Source organism: Salmo salar, chromosome ssa17 (genome assembly GCF_905237065.1).
Source record: "Salmo salar chromosome ssa17, Ssal_v3.1, whole genome shotgun sequence".
NCBI lineage: Eukaryota > Metazoa > Chordata > Actinopteri > Salmoniformes > Salmonidae > Salmo > Salmo salar.
In genome coordinates this window covers 25,226,327-25,249,066 of record NC_059458.1, presented here as the reverse complement: position 1 = coordinate 25,249,066, position 22,740 = coordinate 25,226,327, and positions in this window count along the sequence as shown.

Below are 22,740 nucleotides of genomic sequence, written 5' to 3'. Positions count from 1 at the left end.
TCGTTTACACTATTACATAAAGCTTTATCACCAGATGTGTGGCATTACATCCAGTTCTAGCAGTAACATTCATTGCTTTTTGGAAGAGATCTGAATAAAGACTAACCCGCAGCAGATGAAGCCTTGTGTTCACACTCTCAAACACTGTGATTAGCGTACCTCGCAGGACACAGGAGGGTGTTGCCATCTCTGCAGTGTGTTATCAGTGTCCTTGACAACTGCTCAATTATCAGAACGCTCTCGTTTCCTCAGTGTCCATAATGGTGTCTGAAAACATTCCTAAATCCTTGCTTCCTCAGTCGTTGTTTCCTCAAAGCTCTGGGGAGGTTCGAGGAGCGCCGCCTCATTTGCTTTGAGAAGAATATTGAGGTAAGGACGGAGGAAGCAAGGATTTGATGGCTTGCGTTTTCAGACACAACCCAAGTACTCTGCAGCATTGCTGCTATTTTACTTCTATGTATTCCTTCATGATTTAATTCCATTACATCCATCTCAGCATATCTCTGGTAAAGTCTAGAGAGGAGCATTTTTGAACCAAGAAATACGGTTTTTTTAAAGTCCGAATTAAGGTTTTAAGAAGTAAATAATGACATCAGGATGAGCATGGGGGCATTTTCTTTCCGAATTCCTTATAAATCAGTTTGACAGGCAATCATGTGGAGATATTTATCCATTGTTAGCAGCCTTGATCACAATATTCCTCACAGAACATTTCAGTTTAACTCTAATTGGCGTTCCCAATGAGACAGCCATGCGCTGGTTGTTGTATGGAGCTGGGATGGGGGGAGAGAGAGCTCTTCAATGCACACTGGCGGTACGGAAAAATGTACATTTCCTGTCTGGGAGTTTGATTCTAACTGGCCATCTACTGTAAAATGTAATCTTGCTACATTTGTTTACTCCTTTCAGTAAGTAAAATGAACAATGAGTAGGTTTTTTTTAAAGTGCATTTTTCATTTCGGTATTCATTATCGTTCTTCCCTTTTCACATTCAACATTGACCTGTGTTTATGAACCATGTACACTCCCGTACCAACCTTCCTTTATGAGAACCATGGCTGACTGTTGCATTTGGATGAATTGCGAGGGCTGTTGTTGCTGTCTGAGTATCCAGCCCTCAGGGCCACCTGGGGAGAGAGAACAGGAGATGACCTGACAGCAGTGTCTCTGACTGGAAAGCAAAACGAAAGAATAACCTTGTTAAAAATCTCGAACTTGTAATTAATAACTTCACGCATCTTTAATTCCTTCTATATTCATGAGCACCTGGCTTATTTGACCTGGGGAGCAAACAGAATTAGACTGCATGTTAAACATCAAAACTATTTTGGAATGTTTTGGAGCTTGACCGTTGGGTTTAGAGCTCAGACCATTGCCTTCATGATATTTTGTTACGTTGTCTTATGTGGGTAAAAAAGTTATTTTCATTAAAAAGTAATTAAGACATTCGATCATTAACTGCCCATGCAGTCCTTTTCAGAAACAGAAACTGGTCCCTGTTGAGTAATAACACCCACTCTGAGAGGTAGAGATTGTTATGGGGACATTCTCAGTCCTCTCACTTTCGTCCCTGTGTGGAGAGTGGGCCGGCCAGCTGAAGTGACACGGCAGACTGCCCTCTGTGAGGGCCTAGGCAGGGCTGCTGACCTGAGCCTTCCTAGGGCATTGTGTCATTAGACAGTCTCATTTCAGTGCTGGCAGCTTAGCAGCAGGAACACTGATGCTGTTTTCATGGCTGACTGGGGACAGCACTTTTGGCGAGTGTGTCCTCACTTTGCCTCTCTCCAGGAGAGTGGCCCATCGAACAAAACACAGTACGGGCAGCAGTCCCCTTCTCTCTCTCTCTCTCTCTCTCGCTCACACACACACTCAAGAGCTGAGTGACAACGCTCCTTAGAAAGATTTGTGCTGAATGATCTAGAAATCAACACTTGCATGTTAAAGCCTTTTCACAGATTTTTTTACTGTTTTGAAAATATGTTATTAGTTATTCGCTTTTCAATCAGGTGCTGTAAAATAAAGCCCTTGTAAAATAGTGTGATAAAAATGTAATTAGTTCATGCATCATCCCAGAATTTCCCCCCTAGGACTACAATGTCATTACTCTGACTCAAACACTCCCATGCTAGATTCTGATTCAGAGTTCATGGTCTGTATTGAACAATTGAGGCAGATAAGCAGTATCCAATACGGTTACATTTTGTTTGCTTCTTACAGTCCAACTTTTCAATGATCAATTTAGTTTCAATGAAATCGCACCATCAAACGGAACACAGTAGAAACCCAATCAGTCAAACACACTTTGCATTCTCAATAAATCAGAAAGTGCCATTTTCCATTTGAATTTATATCAAGCACATCACAGTGATAGGCATGAAGGATTCGGTCTAGAGTGAAAGGTAAATTACCAATAAGATCTCACTTCAGTATTCAACGTTTGTCCGGGGGTTAAGTTTAGACATTCATTCCAACTGATTAAGGTTGGGGATAGGGTAATAACAGAAAAAATGAAAATGAGTGCCCTGCCCTGGGATTGAACCTGCGATCCTCTGAGACTACTAGACCAGTGGTTCCCAACTCCATCCCTGGGATTGAACCTGCGATCCTCTGACACTACTAGACCAGTGGTTCCCAACTCCAGCCCTGGGATTGAACCTGCGATCCTCTGACACTACTAGACTAGTGGTTCCCAACTCCAGTCCTCCAGTATCTCCAACTGCACATATTTTTGTTGTAGCCCCCAGACAACTCATTGATTCAGATTATTTAATAGTCACATGTACAGGGTTGCAGGTTTGGTTGCAGGGTAGAGTTAAAATCTTAAGTTTAGGCCTCCCGGGTGGTGGCCCTGCGTTAGACCACTGTGCAAGAGGTTCTGGGTTCGAGTCCAGGCTCTGTCGCAGCCGGCCGCGACCGGGAGGCCCATGAGGCGGCGCACAATTGGCCCAGCGTCATCCGGCTTAGGGAGGGTTTGGCTAGCAGGGATATCCTTGTCTCATCGTGCACTAGTGACTCCTGTGGCGGGCCGAGCACAGTGCACGCTGACACGGTGGCCAGGTGTACGGTGTTTCCTCCGACACAATGGTGCGGCTGGCTTCCGGATTAGATGGGCATTGTGTCAAGAAGCAGTGCTGCTTGGTGGGGTTGTGTTTCGGGGGATGCACGGCTCTCGACCGTCGCCTCTCCTGAGACCGTACGGGAGTTGCAGCGATGAGAGAAGACTGTAACTACCAATTGGATACCACGAAATTGGGGACAAAAAAGGGGTAAAAACAGTTTTGAGCTCCAACATGCAGGACTAAGTTAAATAAAATTATGGAAATGGTAATAAAACAATACAATTAGCACTGGGGCGGCAGGGTAGCCTAGTGGTTAGAGCGTTGGGCTAGTAACCGAAAGGTTGCAAGATCGAATCACCGAGCTGACAAGGAACAAATCTGTCGTTCTGCCCCTGAACAAGGCAGTTAACCCACTGTTCCTAGGCCGTCATTGAAAATAAGAATTTGTTCTTAACTGACTTGCCTAGTTAAATAAATAAATATACATAACAACTGTGGCATATAAATGTCCAGTGGTGTGGAGGCAGAGTAAAGACTGTTGAGGTGGAGTGGAATGATCATAGGGGGAGCAGCAGCATGACCACTGAATGAAATAAAAACAATAACATGTTTTAATAAAAAAAAAAATATATATATATATATATTAAATGAGGGCCTGTTGATTAGTTGACTAGTTGAATCAGGTGTGCTTGTCCAGAGCTACAATAGAAATGTGTACTGTTGGGGGTACATGAGGACTGGAGTTGGCAACCGTTGCACCAGATGGTGATCGGTGCTCACGTTGCCCCTAGTGGATGCATTAAAGGCCTCTCCCAACGTCCTGGGGACTTGGACAAACATTGAATGCTGAAGTCGATCTGGTGTGACCTTGCTGTGACCAAACCTGCACAGAGAATTGCTGATCAAGCTGAAAGCAGAATGCTAGCTGTAGCTGTCCAAAGTAACTACTGTAAAATTACACAGTAGGCTTGTTGAGCTGATGATTAGGGATAATTATCCACTGGTGAACGTTCTCTAAGGTGGGAGAACTCTATTTCAGAGGTGACCAGCATAATACCCTCAAATACAGGGCTGGAGTTGAACTGCAATGTCTGAGTATAGCTGATGTGGCCCTTTCAATCTATACTATACTTGGTGAGGTAAGGCCAGTAAAACATGTGCAGTAATAACTCCTCACTACGCATTTTATCTAGTTCTGGGATTTTGGAAATAGTTAAATTACTTGCTGAAATTTTGCTGAGCTCCAAATCATAAATGGATATACTGTATATATTTGTATTAACTAACCATTATTAAAGAATGTGGTTAGTGAACCAGAAAACACTTTGTCATTTTTTAAATTAATGAAATAGAGCAAAACTCACTCTCAAATTCCCCATGGTGCCATATCACTGTAGGTAACTTTGACTGACAGTTCTGGTTGTGTAGCGCCAGTGGCACAAATGCATGCAGTTTCAACTTGCCCTGTACAGTGAGTATGATACCAGTTTATACCAGGAACATCAAGTGTGAGTACTCCCCCCCCCAAGTCAGACCCAAACTCCACCGTTCCTTCTCATCCAGACAGGAAGTCATTACTGAGGCTCTCACCTTTTCACAGATGGCCATTTAACACATCACTGGCAACAGCAAATTAACCAGAGTCCTGCAGGCACTATCTCCAGCAGCCTTGGATTGCACAAACTATTATCACACACTCACCTGCACGGAAGAAAGAAAGGTGTACTTACTCAGTATCACCCGACCGCAGTGGCACAGAAATAAACCCTCATTCTATATTACTGCTCCCGGGGCCAAGATGGAGGATGGTGATTTAGCCTATACAACATGGCATAGGTGGATGACTTTCTCACTTCTTGAAGCTTTTACGTAGTAACAGACAGCATAGATATAGAACACTGATATAGTGTCTATTAAAGTTGGGCTGTAGTAGGCTCCAGTGTCTACAGTCTCAGTAGGCCTTGGTGGTGGTGTCTGTATACATTCTCTTTGCTCTTCGGTCCAAATGTGTTACTGTCATATTTGCACTGTCAAGTTGCTCCAGTGCCTCGTGGTGCGAATGGGGATTTCAATGGCGATTTCAAAAAAGATGAAGCCGAGTCTGACAAGTTAGAAATGAGAAAAGTGACTGTGACCAAAGCCCTGGAGACAGACAGACAGACAGACAGAGTCGCTGTGTTTCAGTCATAAGGTTTTGTTTACTCTCCGTCTACATGGAACTCCTCTCTCCCTTATGTAGCCTCCTATCAGAACCGACAAAAGAATCAGGGAAGAATCAGAATTTCCCTTGATGATATTACCATCCAGAGCTGGCTGAATGATACGGGCAAGTGTGCCGATTATAGCTTAGTGATTTGGGTGGGTGGAGGAGAGTAGTATAGTATATTGATTAGGATTATCGTTCTCTCCCTGTTGGGCAATCATCTGTACTTCCTGTATTTTTCCATTTTGCTTATAATGTCTTGAGATCTCCTTTGGTGTGTGTGTGTGTGTGTCTGTGCGTTGAGCGGTGAACTTGTGCATGACAAATTAATGTGAGGAGGAGGGATTCTGGCAAGGCCAAGTTTCTAAATCACAAGCAGCTCTGCACGGGACCTTCCCAGTCGCCATGCTACAGTGACATGTCTGTCCTGTCCTGACGGTCGCCTCCACAGATGGAAGGCAGTAGCGGCAGTGCCCAGAGGAAGAGGATCAACTGTCAGATAAACGGAGAGAGGTACAGGGTCCTCTGGCAGATCAGTGCCTACTCCTCAGAAGAGAGGGAGGGGGCTGGCAGCTGATTCTCTATCTGTGTCGGTGCCATCAGGAGGATAACATGAATACAAGCCAAACAATCAGTGATGTCTGGCAGTCAGTCTTTCTTCCATGGGTTTACTCTTAACACACAAGTATGTTTTGTTGGCTCTGCTCTACCGTAGGGAGTAAGGCAACGCTAGCTGCTCATCTGTGACACTTACCTGACATGAGTGTGTCATTTTTCAACAAATCAAGCTCAGACAGCTTAATGTGATGACAAGGATATTAGATAGCATGCTAATTCATGTCAACTGCAGAAATTAGGAAATGTCTGTCAAAAAAGAAAGATAAAATACCAATTTAAGTTATGACCTTAGGTATTTAACATGAAGAACTTCTGCACTGCTAGTGCACTATTGTTAGTGCTGTGAAGAACTTGTACTGAATGCACTGATGATTTGCTGTGGATAAGGGGGTACTCTTAGATATATTGAGATGGTTACAAGGAATTGCATGAGACTGTATTTGTTCGCATTGATTTTAATTTTATTTAGAGTCTCTGGTTTCTGTTTTTTGGCTTTCTGAATATACATGCAGTATAATTATAGACCGGGTATAATTAGACTTGACATAGCTTGCTGTCTGATGTCAAGAGTATGGCACATTTTATATCATTAATCTATAAAGGCTGGTTGGATTCTGAAGAATACCTTTTAGAAATGCTATTTCAGTTAGTTTTTCTTCTCATCCACAGAGGTAGATTTTTGAGAACGTCACATTGAGTGTGCACGTGCACTGCCTCCAATTGCAGGCTGTGTTTTGTGTGCAAGTGTGCGCGTACAGGCCTGTGCCGCATGTTGACAACAAACACCAGAGATGTACAGTCAGCACAGCTCAGGCATCTTTAGGACAGATCGCACCCATCTGTGGTACCAAACTACAGCAGAATAGCACGTGTCTCCTCCAGCCATCCCATCTAGTAGAGGAAGAAAAGCATGTTGCCTAAATTAACCTAGAACTAAAGTATTGCGTAATTGGTCAGATGCTCGATTCAATTCTGGGTCCATACGTGTTAAGAGAAGAGGGAGAAAGAAAATCGGAACCCTTTCCTTAATTCAAAAGATGCTAACACCTGTGAAATCGGGATTTCTCCAAATAAACAGTGACGAAAATCTAAGGACAAATGCTGCTCTTTATCGCATCCGTTGTATCATGACATATCTACGGTACCATTTATGTTTGCGTAGTCTGTCCACAAGAGATTACCATAAGGGATACTTGTTACATATACACGAGGAGGATTTACTGAGTACGGGGTACTTACTGCTTAATAAACTTCACTTACATTTCTTCCAAACAGGTGACACATGACATACCTGTGATAAACTAAACATGAGGAGGATTTACTGAGTACGGTATAGTCAGATTCATATAATAGTTCGATTAAAACGTTTGCATGCTTCGCAAGAAAAACTATTTCCCTAATAATCTTGTTTACGTGGACACATCTGAAATCAGGCTAACGGATGGCACTGATAAATGCAGAAAATCGCCATATCAAAATAAACGTTTTAACACAGCGACCATGTTATTTTTGGGAAGCATATTTGATTCTGAGTTCGGACATATATAGCGTGTATGTGAAAACGACTTCTAAGACGCATACATTCAGTTGTTCCGAAGTCACTTCACTCACCCTATAGAGGGCTCGTCTGATGCTAGGACATGCGCAGATCAAACCGCTGGAACGCCGATTAAGGTGTTTACATGGCCTAATAATTTGAAAAATTGATCAGAAAACCAGGTATTTTAGTCATCGTATGCTTACTTCGATTTTGACCATACGACGATTAAGATAAGCAGAGTAAGGTGTTTACATGACTATTGCCATATTCGGCCTTCTGCCATAATCAGTTTAATATCCAATTATTACTGTACTATGTGAACGTACTCCCTGGTACGGTACGTACCAGCCTTTGTGCGCCCACTACTGTTATTTCACAGATGGAGGTAGTCTCTTCGGTATGCTCCACACAACCTGTGCTGAGTTAAGGAAGGTTTTCAACTAATTGCAAAGTCAGCTGGTGAATGGACGTGTTTAGCGACGGAGGTAAAATTCCTCCTTAATTCCATATAATCATGTAGCCTCAATTGTCAGCTGTTATTTTCTAATGGTACAACTGTTTGACAGTGGTGTAAAAATACTTTAAAGTACTACTTAAGTCGTTTTTGGGGGGTATCTGTACTTATTATTTCTATTTTTGACAACTTTTACTTTTACTCCACTACATTCCTAAAGAAAATAATGTATTTTTTACTCCATACATTTTCTCTGACACCCAAAAGTACTCATTACATGTTGAATGCTTAGCAGGACAGGTCATTCCCTGTGGCTCAGTTGGTAGAGCATGGTGTTTGCAACGCCAGCATGGTGTGTGCAACGCCAGGGTTGTGGTTTCGATTCCCACGGGGGGCCAGTACAAAAATAAACTATAATTTATGTCTGAGTGTTGGAGAGTACCCCTGGCTATCCGTAAAAATAGAAAATCGTGCCGTGTGGTTTGCCTAATATAAGGAATTTGAAATGATTTATACTTTTACTTTTACTTTTGATACTTAAGTATATTTTAGCAATTACATTTACTTTTGATACTTAAGTACATTTAAAACCAAATACTTATAGACTTTTACTCAAGTAGTATTTTATTGGGTGACTCACTTTTACTTGAGTCGTTTTCTCTGAAGGTATCTTTACTTTACTTTTATGACAATTGGGTACTTTTTCCACCACTGCTTTTTGATAATCATTCATTATTTATCGAAATTACATAATCTATTTGTTATGCTGATATTGCTAAAGGTTAGGAAGACATTTACGGAGGACATTATATCTAGCATTGACCTGTGCGTCAGGTTTGATGTATTTTTGTATTGAAGAGCAATACAATATTTATTTGAGGTGAAAAAAGCCACATACATCATTATCCATAGAAACCCAGTTCCATATCAGAGTCTGTGTGCCTAAATAATAAAATAAAAAACTTGCACTTCTTGCAGTTTTTTTAACAAAATGCTCTGCGGTTTCCAATCCTAGTGTTATTGTCAAAGCATAAACACATTTTTGATTTTTTTACCAGCTGTACATATTGATAGCAGAAGGAGGAGATGCGCTCTTATTGCCACTGTCAGACTCCTCTCCTTCCCTTGGCAGTATTGTGTGTCAGAAGACAGGATGCCCAATATTCTCACTCCAGAGACATTTCTTTGTGGCCTGTCCAGATAATCCTTCTGGGATTTCTTTTTAAAGACTTCTGCTTCGTTCCTTGAGGGGGAGAAAACGCACTTCCCAGAATAAATTTGTATTTTCTATATGTACAGTATTCAGCGATGGAAGGGAAGTTGATATATTCAAGTTGAAATTCAAAGATTAAACTTGAAACTGACAATATCTCGGTAAGAGTACAAACGTCATATGGATCGAAGAAGGGAATTAATATGCATATGGTTATTTGTTTTATGCATCCAGAGTTCTATCACTGGGCTTACAAATGTGTTGGTGAAAGACATCTAGTAACCTGGTGCCCTACACAAAGAAAAGTGTTCTGAAATAGAGTGGGAGAGGTTGGTTTTGTGACATGGGTTGTGTGTTTGTTTTGCTCTGAGCCCCTGAGCACTAGGGAGCATCTGCAGCCCCTCTTCTTCATATGCCTCATGTATCTCACCCTCTCTCAATCACTAATTCATTGGGATAATGAATTAACAATTCACCATTGCTCATTTTCCTATTATAGGCCTGTTTTCTCATCGCAAGATGACCTGGTTTGAAAATAGTACTTTAGTTGGTCTCTGAAGGACCCAATAAAACTGAGTTATATCAACAGCAAGAGATACTAGTTCTGGTCCATATTTTGTCACCATTGTCTTCATCAGGCATCACTAAGCTGAGAACACTATGTAGAAATTGTTTTGGAGTCTGAAAGATTTATGGTATGTCTACAGCCTAGTCTGAGTACCCAAAATACATGTTTTCAGACGAGATGAATAATCTATTTTCACAAAAATATCTCCGGCCTCGTCTGAGTAGAAATTGCATGGTTTCAGACAAGATGAATCATCTATTTTAACAAAAGTATCATTGCATTCACACTAAATGGTCTTCCCTACGTATTGCTATTGTTATACTATATTTAGATTTTTATATATAAACATAAATATATATATATATATATATGTGTGTGTATATATATACAAAAAAATAATATATATATATATATATACATTGACTATATCAAACATTAGGAACACCTTCCTAATATTGAGTTGCGTCCCCCCATTTTGCCCTCAGAACAGCCTCAGTTCGTCAGGGCATGGACTCTACAAGGTGTTGGACATGTTCCACAGGGATGCTGGCCCATGTTGACTCCAATGTTTCTCACAGTTGTGTCAAGTTGGCTAGATGTCCTTTGGGTGGTGGAACATTCTTGATTCACACGGGAAACTGTTGAGCGTGAAAAACACCGCAGCGTTGCAGTTCTTGACACAAACCGGTGCGCCTGGCACCCACTAGCATACCCCGTTCCATTCAAAGGCACTTGCAGTTTTTGTCTTGCCCATTCACTCTGTGAATACACACATACACAATCCATATCACAATTGTCTCAAGGCTTAAAAATCCTTATTTAACCTGTCTCTTCCCCTTCACATTCACTGATTGAAGTGTATTTAACAAGTGACATCAATAATGGATCATAGCTTTCACCTGGATTCACCTGTTCAGTCTATGTCATGGAAAGAGCAGGTGTCCTTAATGTTTTGTACACTCAGTGTATTGTAGCATTGATGTTGATTGTTTTCTGCCCAGGGACTACAGATGAAAATGAGCTATCAAGCTAAATCTGGTGCAATGACATGTTGTACATGGTCCCTGGCAAATAAATAAATAAGCTGAGAACATTCAAGATTGTTTTGGAGTCTGTGGAAGCAGGTATCTCTCTGACTATCACCATCTTGCTGCTTTCTCCTGCTGACAGAGAAATGAACCATTCAACATAGAGGGAGAGCTGTTCACCTTGGAAAGGATGGAGAGGCCTCTCATTTCAAAGGCTTTAAAAGGTAATGGTCGCCTGGGCACCGGGTCGGTAATCGGGGTCGTGTACCTGCCCTGGGTGACCCTCGATGCATCTCTCATTGGCTTTCCTTCCCTCCCTCATTCCGACTAACCCCTTCTCCTCCAATATCATCTTTAATTCCTCTCTGGATATTTAATTCACTCTGGGAACAGGTTAGCTGATAGACTGATTCAGACAAGGGAGCGCATTAGAGCCTGTAATGCAGTTTTTGGCAGGAGGAGGCCCAGCATTCATTACACTAGTCTTTCTTTATTTAGGAGCAGCTTCATCAGCAGCTCCTGTCATTTAAGGACAAAAGCAGTCCAGTTTAAACAGGAGCCAGGAGGGCATGGACAGACAGAGGCTGAAGCAAGGGGAGTGAAGCTGGGGGTGGGGAGAGTGCCAGACAGCCAGGGACGGAATAACAACATTCCCATTTCACCTCATCTCTCGCTTTCTATCTCTGTGATAAATAGAGGATCTGTCATCGTACCGGCGCTTGACACCATTGTTGTCGTCACATTCGCCTCGCTGTACTAGCCTGTCCTGCTGTGTTCTGATAGGTTTATGCAATTTATCAAACACTGAATTACGGCCCTAAATGAGGGTATACACAGGAATGAGGTGCAGTCACCACATACCGTGTTGATATGCTGAATGTTTGATGTTTCAGGTTTAGCTGGCTGTGCATACAGAGAAGGAAAAGCATGCATGTTGGAATACGGTCCTCATCATTTCTGAATTATGGCTTGTATGGGGAGTCAATATTAGATTTTCAGTTAATTAAAGTGTTTTATTGATTTCAAAGGATGGAAAAGTTGTGTTAAATATATCAGGGGTGTGACATTTTGGAATCGACAGTGTCAATCTTCTTAGGGAGGCATAACTCTGTTGACATTGAAATAAACAAGGCTATTTCAGGAAACCGGCAGGGATCTGTAGTAGTAGTAGGAGTGTATTCCAGGTATTCCAGTCACCTTCGTCTTGCATGCTGTATTCTGTATTCACTGAGTGCCTGTGTTTGAAATTGTTGCTAGTGCTCATAGCCATGGTCTAGTTAGTACTACAGTATATGACAGGAAGTGGTAATCCATCATCAGAGCTCCTCTTGCCCTCTCCCGTTCTCTCTGGGATTAAAGGCAGTGGCTGTAGCCGGAATATTGTATGCATGAAAAATCTGCCGTGACAGCAGTTTTGCCTCAACGCTGTAACTATGGTGGATAGAAAATGCCGGTTGGATTGGCAGCACTTGGGGCCCTCGGGGCCAAGTGGCACACCTTTGAAATGCCATCGCGTCCCCCTAGCGTGACCAGAGAGTCAGCGGAGGGTACTGGAAGGTAAAGGCCGAGGACTCTGTCCTTAATGAGGTTAGTGCTCAGAGCTAATAAGCTAACAAGGCTGACCTCGGTCAGAAGCACATCGTGCTATATATAGACTGGAGTCCTGGTGACAGTCCTAGAGGATCATCACGTTATATATAGACTGGAGTCCTGGTGACAGTCCTTCTAGAGGATTATCATGTTATATATAGACTGGAGTCCTGGTGACAGTCCTAGAGGATCATCACGTTATATATAGACTGGAGTCCTGGTGACAGTCCTTCTAGAGGATTATCATGTTATATATAGACTGGAGTCCTGGTGACAGTCCTTCTAGAGGATCATCACGTTATATATAGACTGGAGTCCTGGTGACAGTCCTAGAGGATCATCACGTTATATATAGACTGGAGTCCTGGTGACAGTCCTAGAGGATCATCACGTTATATATAGACTGGAGTCCTGGTGACAGTCCTAGAGGATTATCACGTTATATATAGACTGGAGTCCTGGTGACAGTCCTAGAGGATCATCACGTTATATATAGACTGGAGTCCTGGTGACAGTCCTAGAGGATTATCATGTTATATATAGACTGGAGTCCTGGTGACAGTCCTAGAGGATCATCACGTTATATATAGACTGGAGTCCTGGTGACAGTCCTAGAGGATTATCATGTTATATATAGACTGGAGTCCTGGTGACAGTCCTAGAGGATTATCATGTTATATATAGACTGGAGTCCTGGTGACAGTCCTAGAGGATCATCACGTTATATATCAAATCAAACTTTATTTGTCACATGCACTGAATACAACAGGTCTAGACCTTACCGTGAAATGCTTACTTACGACATTTGGTTGTGCTTCAGGAGTTTTTCTCTTGTAATGTCAGTCTCTGATATTCAGTCAATTAGCCCATGTCAGCTAACATTTTAGTTAGTTTAGCGGCCAGCTATCTAAACTTGTTATCATGGTTGAATTACCGTCCGGGGGGCCACCATTGATTTTGTTAGTCAGTCTCACTCAGATATCTTATTAAAAACGGCAAACATTTCTCTCCACCTTATGGCAAAATGTGTAAAACTGCAGGAAATTAGCTGTAAAATTCCTAAATCTTCTCTCCGCCCCATGGCAAAATGTGTAGAATTGCAGAAAACTTGCAACATTTTCTCTACACCCCATAGCAAAATGTGTAGAATTGCACAACATTAACTCCAAAACTTTCTCTCCGTTGTCAAGAGGAGGGCCACTAAAATGTTTTGCTCTCAATGTGTGTGTGTGTGTGTGTGCGCGAGTTCAGAGTTTTTGTGGCCCCCAACCCCATCAAAGTTGCCTATCCCTGTTCTAGAAGATCATCATCAGACAGTACCTGACAGGCAAAGTAAGTCATTAACAGTGACAGTCAGCCAGACAACAGCAATTAACGTCTAACGTCCTCCTCTCCTGTCTTTTAGAGCTCTGAGTCCACGACTGTCGGAAGCCATATTAAATCAGTCATATTATGGCTACGGGGAACTTCCTGGTTAGTACATTTCCTAATTGTATCACTTATCTGAAAAAGTATGAATAAGGTCCATCTCGTTCTTACGTCACAAGAATGTAAACTCATTCCCACTGCACGGTCTGCACATGGCTGCCTTCGCTGTCCTGCTCCAGCACATTTCAGACAGCAGCATGTTACGATGACAGTGTGTGACTCCCTCCCTGCCTCCCTGGTCCTGATGAGATTATTCCAACAGGCTGTCAGAGCGGTGGAGAGTCATGGCGGTAGCTGAGAGGTAATGAGCCAGATGTGTGGGCCACCTGGTGGACTCAGGGCCTCCATATGCCACCCATGACGAAGGCAGTCATGCAGCTCATGGGCACACTTCACACTGGTACTGACTGTACTGGCTGCTGACTGATGACTTACAGGGACGTTTGCTGCATCTTCTTTATGAATGAGGAGCTCTGATGGAATTTCTTCAAATAAATAAATAGTTTGTAGTTAGGTTACTGAATATAGAAAAACCACACACTGAGTGTACAAAACATTACGAACATTGAGTTGGGGCATGGACTCTAGAAGGTGTCGAAAGCGTTCCACAGGGATGCTGGCCCATGTTGACTCCAATGCTTCCCACAGTTGTGTCAAGTTGGCTGGATGTCCTTTGGGTGGTGGACGATTCTTGATACGCACGGTAAACTGTTGAGCGTGAAAAATCCAGCAACGCTGTAGTTTTTCACATTAACTGGTGCTCCTGGCACATACTACCATACCCCGTTCAAAGGCACTTAAATGTTTTGTCTTGCCCATTCCCCCTCTGAATCACACACATACACAAGCCATGTCTCATTTGTCTCAAGGCTTAAAAATCCTTCTTTAACCTGTCTCCCCCCTTCATCTATACTGATTGAAGTGGAGTTAACAAGTGACATCAATATGGGATCATCACTTTCACCTAGATTCACCTGGTCAGTCTATGTCATGGAAAGAGCAGGTGTTCCTAATGTATATTGTTAGTCACTGTTTGACACATTTCTCTGGATGCATTTGTAATGTTTCATTCAACCAAAAGCCATACTACCTATACCCTTCCTCAACTAAGACCCACCCCTGCTTAACTCACAAGGAAGTTACATCCTGTTCAGAATGTTTTGTAGGCTCAGTGTATTTGGAACGCACTTTAGTCAACTGACTTGTTTACATTGATGTTTACATTGCTTTCTTGTTTACATGGATGTTGATCTCAACTCCATGATGTCTTTAGGGAAATGTCTGAGGAACTTGTACTATTATGTTGTACTATTCTATACTAGAACGATTCCAGTGAGAGACTATTTCATGTTTCATCAGAAAAACATAGCTCCTTGCTTAATATTATTTCTCCTTTCATACAGAATAGTATCCAAAGATATCCCAAGCAGACTGACCCTCTAGTATCCAAAGATATCCTAAGCAGACTGACCCTCTAGTATCCAAAGAAATCCCAAGCAGACTGACCCTTATAGTATCCAAAGAAAGCCCTTGCAGACTGACCCTCTAGTATCCAAAGAAAGCCCTTGCAGACTGACCCTCTAGTATCCAAAGAAAGCCCTTGCAGACTGATCCTTTTAGTATCCAAAGAAAGCCCTTGCATTCTGACCCTCTTAGTATCCAAAGAAAGCCCTTGCAGACTACTCTTCTTTTGGCACGATAAACTTTTCCCACCGAGCCACCGACAGCCAAAGCGATAAACACACTCACACAACCCGATATCTCTCTTTCTCCAGGCCTTGGAAGGGAAGGGGCTGCAAATATCTTATGGTTTGGAGCTACAGTGGTTTGGCGATACGCCCATTTAATTCATTTAACCCTGAGCAAAACAGAGGACCTCTGGCAAACACCATAGAAACAAAATAGAGTACTGAATCTTTATTCTGGAGGTAAATGAACTGACGGTGGGTCTGGAGGTGTGTCATCTGTCTCTGCCTCGGAGCTAGGGGCATTCGTGCTGAAACAAGCAGGCAGTTATCTGTGCCCCCTGAGAGTTACACTGTACATAAAGGCTATATAGCCTGCATGCATTTGGATATTATGATAGTATGCTATTATGTGTAAGTGTATGTGCTTGGTGGGTAAAAATATGGTCTTAAGCCAAATCTCCTGACAGAGGCATAATTCACATGTTACTGCTAGGGCAAGAGGAAAGAAGATCATGTGTTTCTGAGGGCACTGTGGCATATATGTATGAGATAAAATATTCATGTAGAGGGCAGTGGCTGTGTGCTGTCTGGTTGTGATCTACATCAGCAATAAGTTATTGTCTGTGCTCTGGTTGACAGTACTGCCTCCCAGCCACAAAGTTATACAGAGATCCATGAATACGATATGATGGCCTCCCAGGAACGATTGGCCATTTTGACATTTGGCAGTAGAATGACCTTTAAATCAAAAACGCTCTCTTGCTGTAAATCCTTGCACTTCTATTAATGTTTTATAAATATAAACTGATAGAGATCAAAATATATACTTGACATTTTGCTTTGTGGCATAGCTTGTTAAGTATGTAGGCTAGATGTAAGAGATTATCAAAGTCATTCACCCTTTTTTCCCACCCACCTCGGCCCCCAAGACTGTTATCGAAGCTGCAATATGTAACCCGACTAAATTCAAATAGGAATGTGTGTTATAGATCAGTCATTCTTATTGAAAGCAAGTCTAAGAAGCTGTAGATCTTTTCTATGTGCACTAGTTCTATTCTTCCCGTTCTTAAATTTCGTTTTTGCGTCTTTTACTTTCCATTTTGTACACCAGCTTCAAGCAGCTGAAAATACGATATTTTTGTTTATTGAAAATATATTTCACAGCAGTTTAGATGGTACTATGATTCTCTACACTATAGATTGCGTGTTTTGTCACATAAACTGAAATTAGGCGAACTATTAGAATTTTAGCAACCAGGAAATGGCGGAGCAATTTCTTCATAGTGCACCTCAAAGGTTTTAGTTGATTATCTTTTCAAGGTCGTCATTAGTTAGTTATAAGAAGACAGTCACAAAGCTTCTACATGACCTATCCATTTGTTATTGTTGAAGTAGATTGATGACAAAATGTTAGGCTACTTTTACCTTTTAAAACTGTAGCCAAACCCACAGTGGCTGTACAGTTTCATTGAGACTGTAGGGTGAGATGGGGGTTTGGCAGAGGGTAGAAGGGGTAGAACCTGGCACAGGGCCTGTGAGTGTGCTTCCCCAGTGCCAACCCAGAGGACGGCTGTACTCTATAGAGGAGGAACAACGGGAGACATAGGCTACATCCCAAATGGCTCCCTTTTCTCAATTTAGTGCACTACTTTCGACCAGGGCCCATGGTAGTGCACTATATAGAGAATGAATGGGGTGCCATTTGGAACGTACCCATAGCAGCCGGATCTGATCTGTCACGCTTCCCCTTCAGTCACCCATCACTGTCCACGGCTCTCTCTCACTCTGTCAGTCCCTGGCTGGCGCATGGCAGCGGCGTGTCGCTGCACCATTCAGCACCATTCAGCACCTCCAAAGATGATCACTTCCTGCCCTTCCCCATCACACCTTTGTCCCATTCCTCGCTCCACCCTGACAAGGTGGGGACGAGTTATCACACCTGTCAGCTTTATGACTCCCTGTCTGCCTGTGCTGAGGTAATAAAGTCTCGCTGCAGCTTCTACCAACCTGGGGGTGAGTCACTGTGCCTGATGGGAAATTGGTCAGTGGAGTGTCGTAGTCGGGGGAATAGAGCATTCCGCCCTATGTTTTTTTTTTAGAAGGATTGTTGTTTGATTAATAACTAGGGGAGGAAACAGCCATACCTTACAGGGGTTTTCACCTGGGAACCAGGCCATAAAAGTGCCAATGAAAATGGAAGTTATACTAGTAGAGAAACTGAAAGGATACAGTTAAAATGTGTCTTTACTTCAACTGCCTCCAAGTTGTAAGTGTGTAGTTCCATATTGACTATAACTCATGGTTACGTAGGCTATGTTGAAGTAAAAAAAAAGAAAAAGTATGTTAATAAAACCAGCTTCAACCACTTCATGCATTGGTAGCAAGAAACCAGACTTTTGGCTCTGCAGCTTCTCATTAAATCAATTGCCTTGTAATAATTTGGACATAATGTCTAACCATTTCAAATCAGATGACAGACCAAAATGCTGAACATTCTATGCTCATTAAACTCACAAATCTGTCATGTTCTCCTAAAATTGCACCCCAATTACCTTGTAATTCGCCTCTCTTGACTGCCTCTGCTGCCTTTCCACGTTATCCAGCATACGGTTACAAAACATGGCCCTGCTACTGAACACGATGGTAGTGGCACATATGCCCTGTTTCCATCTAGGGACAGTTTTATGGGTCAAAGGTCTTCTACATATCTGACAGCATGAGGCAGGGGGTGACAGGGGGCACAGGGACTCAAGCCACCCCATCAGAGCTCTTTCCCAGAGGGCTCTTCCTAGAGAAAGGCTGTGTAGGACAGGACCCGAGGCCCATAGCGTGCTGCTAGAACCCCCTTTGCGAACAGTAATTACACTCTGTACATCTGCTAGAGAGAATAAGGCTCGGCCCTATGGTTCCATACCTAGAACTCACTGGGCCACAGCATAAGGGTCTGTACCTTCTCTCGTGGTGAGAGCTGTAGATAAATAAAGGCTTAATGTTTGGGCTTTTAAGGTGTTTATCGGCTATCCCACCTCAGTGAGAATTACCTCAGCTCCACCATAGGGGCTTTGTCAACTGCACTGCTTTAATTACTAAGCTTGCTGGGGGCTTGTTGTGTACATTAAAGTATTTGTAACCTTTAGTCGATAAGTTTGATACAGTTAGATATAATTTCGTCGACAATAACTATGACGAAAAATACTTGTCAATTACCAATTTTTCTTCACCAAAACTATTATGATAATGAGAGGAGACACTGGAAAAAAAACGCTAACTATTACAATTTACTTTTCATTTTAGTTGTTGAAAATGTGACTAGACGATAATTTCTGGACATTTGACATTTGACAGGTTCCTTTTCATCTGTTTTGTCCAATCATAAGCAAGCATGCATGCAATCCTCTCATTAATTAAGATCTTTCAGTTGCGCAGTCTTATGGAGCTGATCTGCTCAATCCCATCACAGCTCCCAGGCGGTCTCTTCAGATGCAAAGTAAGGACACTTCACAAGTAACTAACCTGAACTAGAAACAATAATGATTACTCTCCCTCTTACTTTCATGGAGGCTATTTTTTGCTTTGATCTCATCAGATGCTCTATTTTCCCATGTGCGCTGTTGTTCATTGATGCGGTCTTTTGCAGTCCGTAAATGCGGGTTGAGGTTGCTTTTTTCCTATGGGAAAAACAAATGGTATTTGTTGAATATTAGGAGTGCAAGTAATACTTCTGCCATTTCTGTGAAGCTTCAATTCTCCCCTTTTCTCAGAAAACTGCTGTTATTTACCCTCTTGAAAAAAGATTGCACTGACTATTATGTGACTGAAATGGCTGTGACTAAGGGAGTGGAAGCTATGATGGAAGTTAAGTTAGAGGTTTGTATGAACTATTTAACAAAACAAAAGAAAGTTACAATGACTAAAATAGGACTAAAATGACTGACTAAATGACTGACTAAGTTTTAGTCGACCGATCATAACTAAAACTAAGAAGGATGAAATTACTAAAATGTGACTATGATTAGAAAGTGTTTTAGTCATAAATACTAAGCCTAAACTAAATCTAAAATAGGTGACAATTAACACTGAATGTGTAAAACGAGTAAGTTAGAGACAACTACAAGCTGAGGACGGTCATTGGCGGCATGTTGTATATCTCAGTTATGGCTTCCAGGAAACTCAGAAACCTACATTAGTCTTATGGTATTTTGTGGAGTTTTCTATTCTTCACCTGAGCTGCAGGATGTAACCCTACAACATTTGAATGTGTTTTCTAATCACTAATCTCTTTCCACCAACCACAAATGAATAGATACAGGTCACTGCAAGCCTGAAGAAAGTTGTAGATTACTACACTGTAAATATTCCTGAATAATGTGAATCTGTGATCACATGTATCCTGTCTACATTTTGCAGGTAGATTCCAAATAAGAAAAGATGAAAACATAGGTAGTCTCCCTTCAGATGAATCTATGCTGGCGTGCGTGTAGTGTAGTCGAATCGATGTTGATTATGATTGCAGAGATAGAGAGCCTAACACCTCACTCCCAGCCATAGAGAACAGGAGAGTGCTCCGGCAGAAACCAACCAGGAGGGTCTGAGATATTGATATCTCCCTCGCATCCATGCAGTGTAACTACATTTATATTTTCTATTTCATTATCCTTCCATGTTATTACAAAGTGGTAAATGTTGCTTGTAGCCTCGGTGGGTGAATGATTAACTGCTAGAAATAGATTGGAGATAGGGAACGCCTGCTATCCATACTCTGTTATGTAAACTCCATTTGGATTATTCATATTGATTCTTGTGAGTGTATAGCCCAACATACAGTAGGTCATTCATATAGACCCAGTAGACACTAATGATGCTGATAGTTGATGTGTCTCCTTGCGGGAGATGACGGTGTTAACCAGACATCACCATAGGTATTCTGGGTAGAAAACTGATAGTGTTTGTGTCATGCCCAGCACAATATAACCTCTGTTTTGAAATCCCAGTATAAGGGCACAAGGCTAGACCCATATGCAGACACAGGAAGCAGAGGGTTGAGCTCTGATATTTATTATAACACAAGGGGTAGGCAAAAGGCAGGCTAGTACAGGCGAGAGTTCATAAACTAGGTCAGAGTCCAAACAGTACAGGGCGTTAGACAGTCTCGAGGTCAGAATAGGTAGGGGTTCAGTAACCAGGTCCGAGTACAAAAGAGTACAAGGCGTTAGGCAGGCTTGAGGTCAGGGCAGGAAGAATGGTCAGGCAGGCGGGTTCGGTGTCAGGACAGGCAAGGGTCAAACCCAGGAGGGCTAGGAAAAGCAGAGACTGGGAAAAATAGGAGCTAGGAGATAAACGCTGGTTGACTTAGCAAACAAGACGTAAAAAAAAAAAATACACCGGGGATGATGAGCGACACCTGGAGGGGGTGGAGACAAGCTCAAGGACAGGTGAAACAGATCAGGGTGTGACACACAGACCCTGACTGCTTCAGTTACTCACTGTCTCAACTCAATGGATGCTTGGGTCTCTTGGTCTTTGGGGAGTACCAGAAGAGGTGGTTTATTGGAGGGTCAATTGAAATGGTCCATATTGTTGGAGGAAGTCCATCAAAGCTCTCCCTGACACAATAGAGAAAGACCCTGGGGTCTAGCCAATGTGATCTGGCAAGTCTCCATGCCTCCATCTCTTCCTTGAAGGAAGGAGTAACATATGGTCCCCGGAGCAGTGTAGCCTACATGGGTCTCCTGCCTCCATATAAGAGGAGAGGAGGAAGCAAGGCACACTTTCCCATCTGTTAATAGATATGGGGTGTGGAGCTGACATACTCACAATGAAGGAAAATCAAGATCTTGGGAATGGTGTCATTTTAGGAATATCCCATTCCTCGTATTTTATGTACTTTATTTTCATGTTAAAATGACACATACAATCTCTTAAACCTGTAATCCTTAATTGGTTAAACAGCCATGTCCGTTTGGGATATTACAACGACAAAGAAGTAACTGCAAACAATGAACACAGTTTTTTTCCCCTCTGACATCATCGCACGTGTGATAGAAGAGCACAATATGTACTGCGCTGATTTTGTTACCATGCTGCCTGACGCTCCTCAGCTCTGCAGCTAACAACAATAACAACGTAGTGGGGCGGCCAGTGGCGCTGTTTCCCATACTGCGGATGCCATCTTTAAAGGGACCCTCTGTGGTTCCAGAATGATAATATTGTTGCAAAAATAGAGTTAGTGCTTTTCCCCCCTAATTGAAAGCTAGGATCCTTAATTGGTGAAACTGCCAAGTCCGTTTGGATATTACAACCACTGCAAACAACTGCAAACAACGAACACTGTTTTAACTTTCCCTCTGACATCATCGCACGCGCGATAGAACAGCAGAATATGTAGTGCACATTGTTATTACCACGCTGTCGGACGCACCTCTCCTCCGTTCTCATCAACAAAACAATAACAAAGGCTCTGGGGGCGAACATTGGCGCTGTTTCCCCTAATGCGGATTCCATCTTTAACCATGTTTACAGACTTGTATGGAGAATTCCTCTCAGCTGATTTTCATGAGAGATGGCATCTCTGTATGTGTAGCAAACTAACAACATTAATGTTGGGCTAATTGATCCAGAGCTGGAGGTCATGGTTGAGCAGGCAGGCCAGCCCTGCCATGGCAGACTCCTCTGGCCATCTGGAGGGAAGGGGGAAAGGTGTTTCTGGACTACTAGACCATTTTGGCAGACCCATACAACACCCTGTCCACTTGCTTTGGCTGGTTCACCCTCTGTGTGAACAGGATGTGATTTCCTTGAGAGTTGAGCAGGTGTGGGTTTTAGTTAAGGAAGGGTATAGTCAGTATGGCTTTTGATTGAATGAAACATTACAAATGTATCCAGAGAAATGTGTCGCTCTATGGTAAGTCAGTCAGTGACTAACAATATACACTGAGTGTACAAAACATTAGGAACACCTGCTCTTTCCATGACATGAACTGACCATGTGAAAGCGATGATCCCTTATTGATGTCACTTGTTAAATCCACTTCAATCAGTGTAAATGATGAGAAAGAGACAGTTAAAGAATGATTTTTAAGCCTTGAGACAATTGAGACGGATTGTGTATGTTTGCCATTCAGAGAGTGAATGGGCAAGACAAAAGTGCATTTGAATGTGGTATGGTACTATGTGCCAGGCGCATCGGCTTGTGTCAAGAACTGCAATGCTGGTGGGTTTGTCACATTCAACAGTTTCCTGTGTGTATCAAGAATGGTCTACCACCCAAAGGACATCCAGCCAACTTGACACAAATATTGGAAGCATTGGAGTCAACATGGGCCAGCATCCCTGTGAAACGCTTGACACCTTG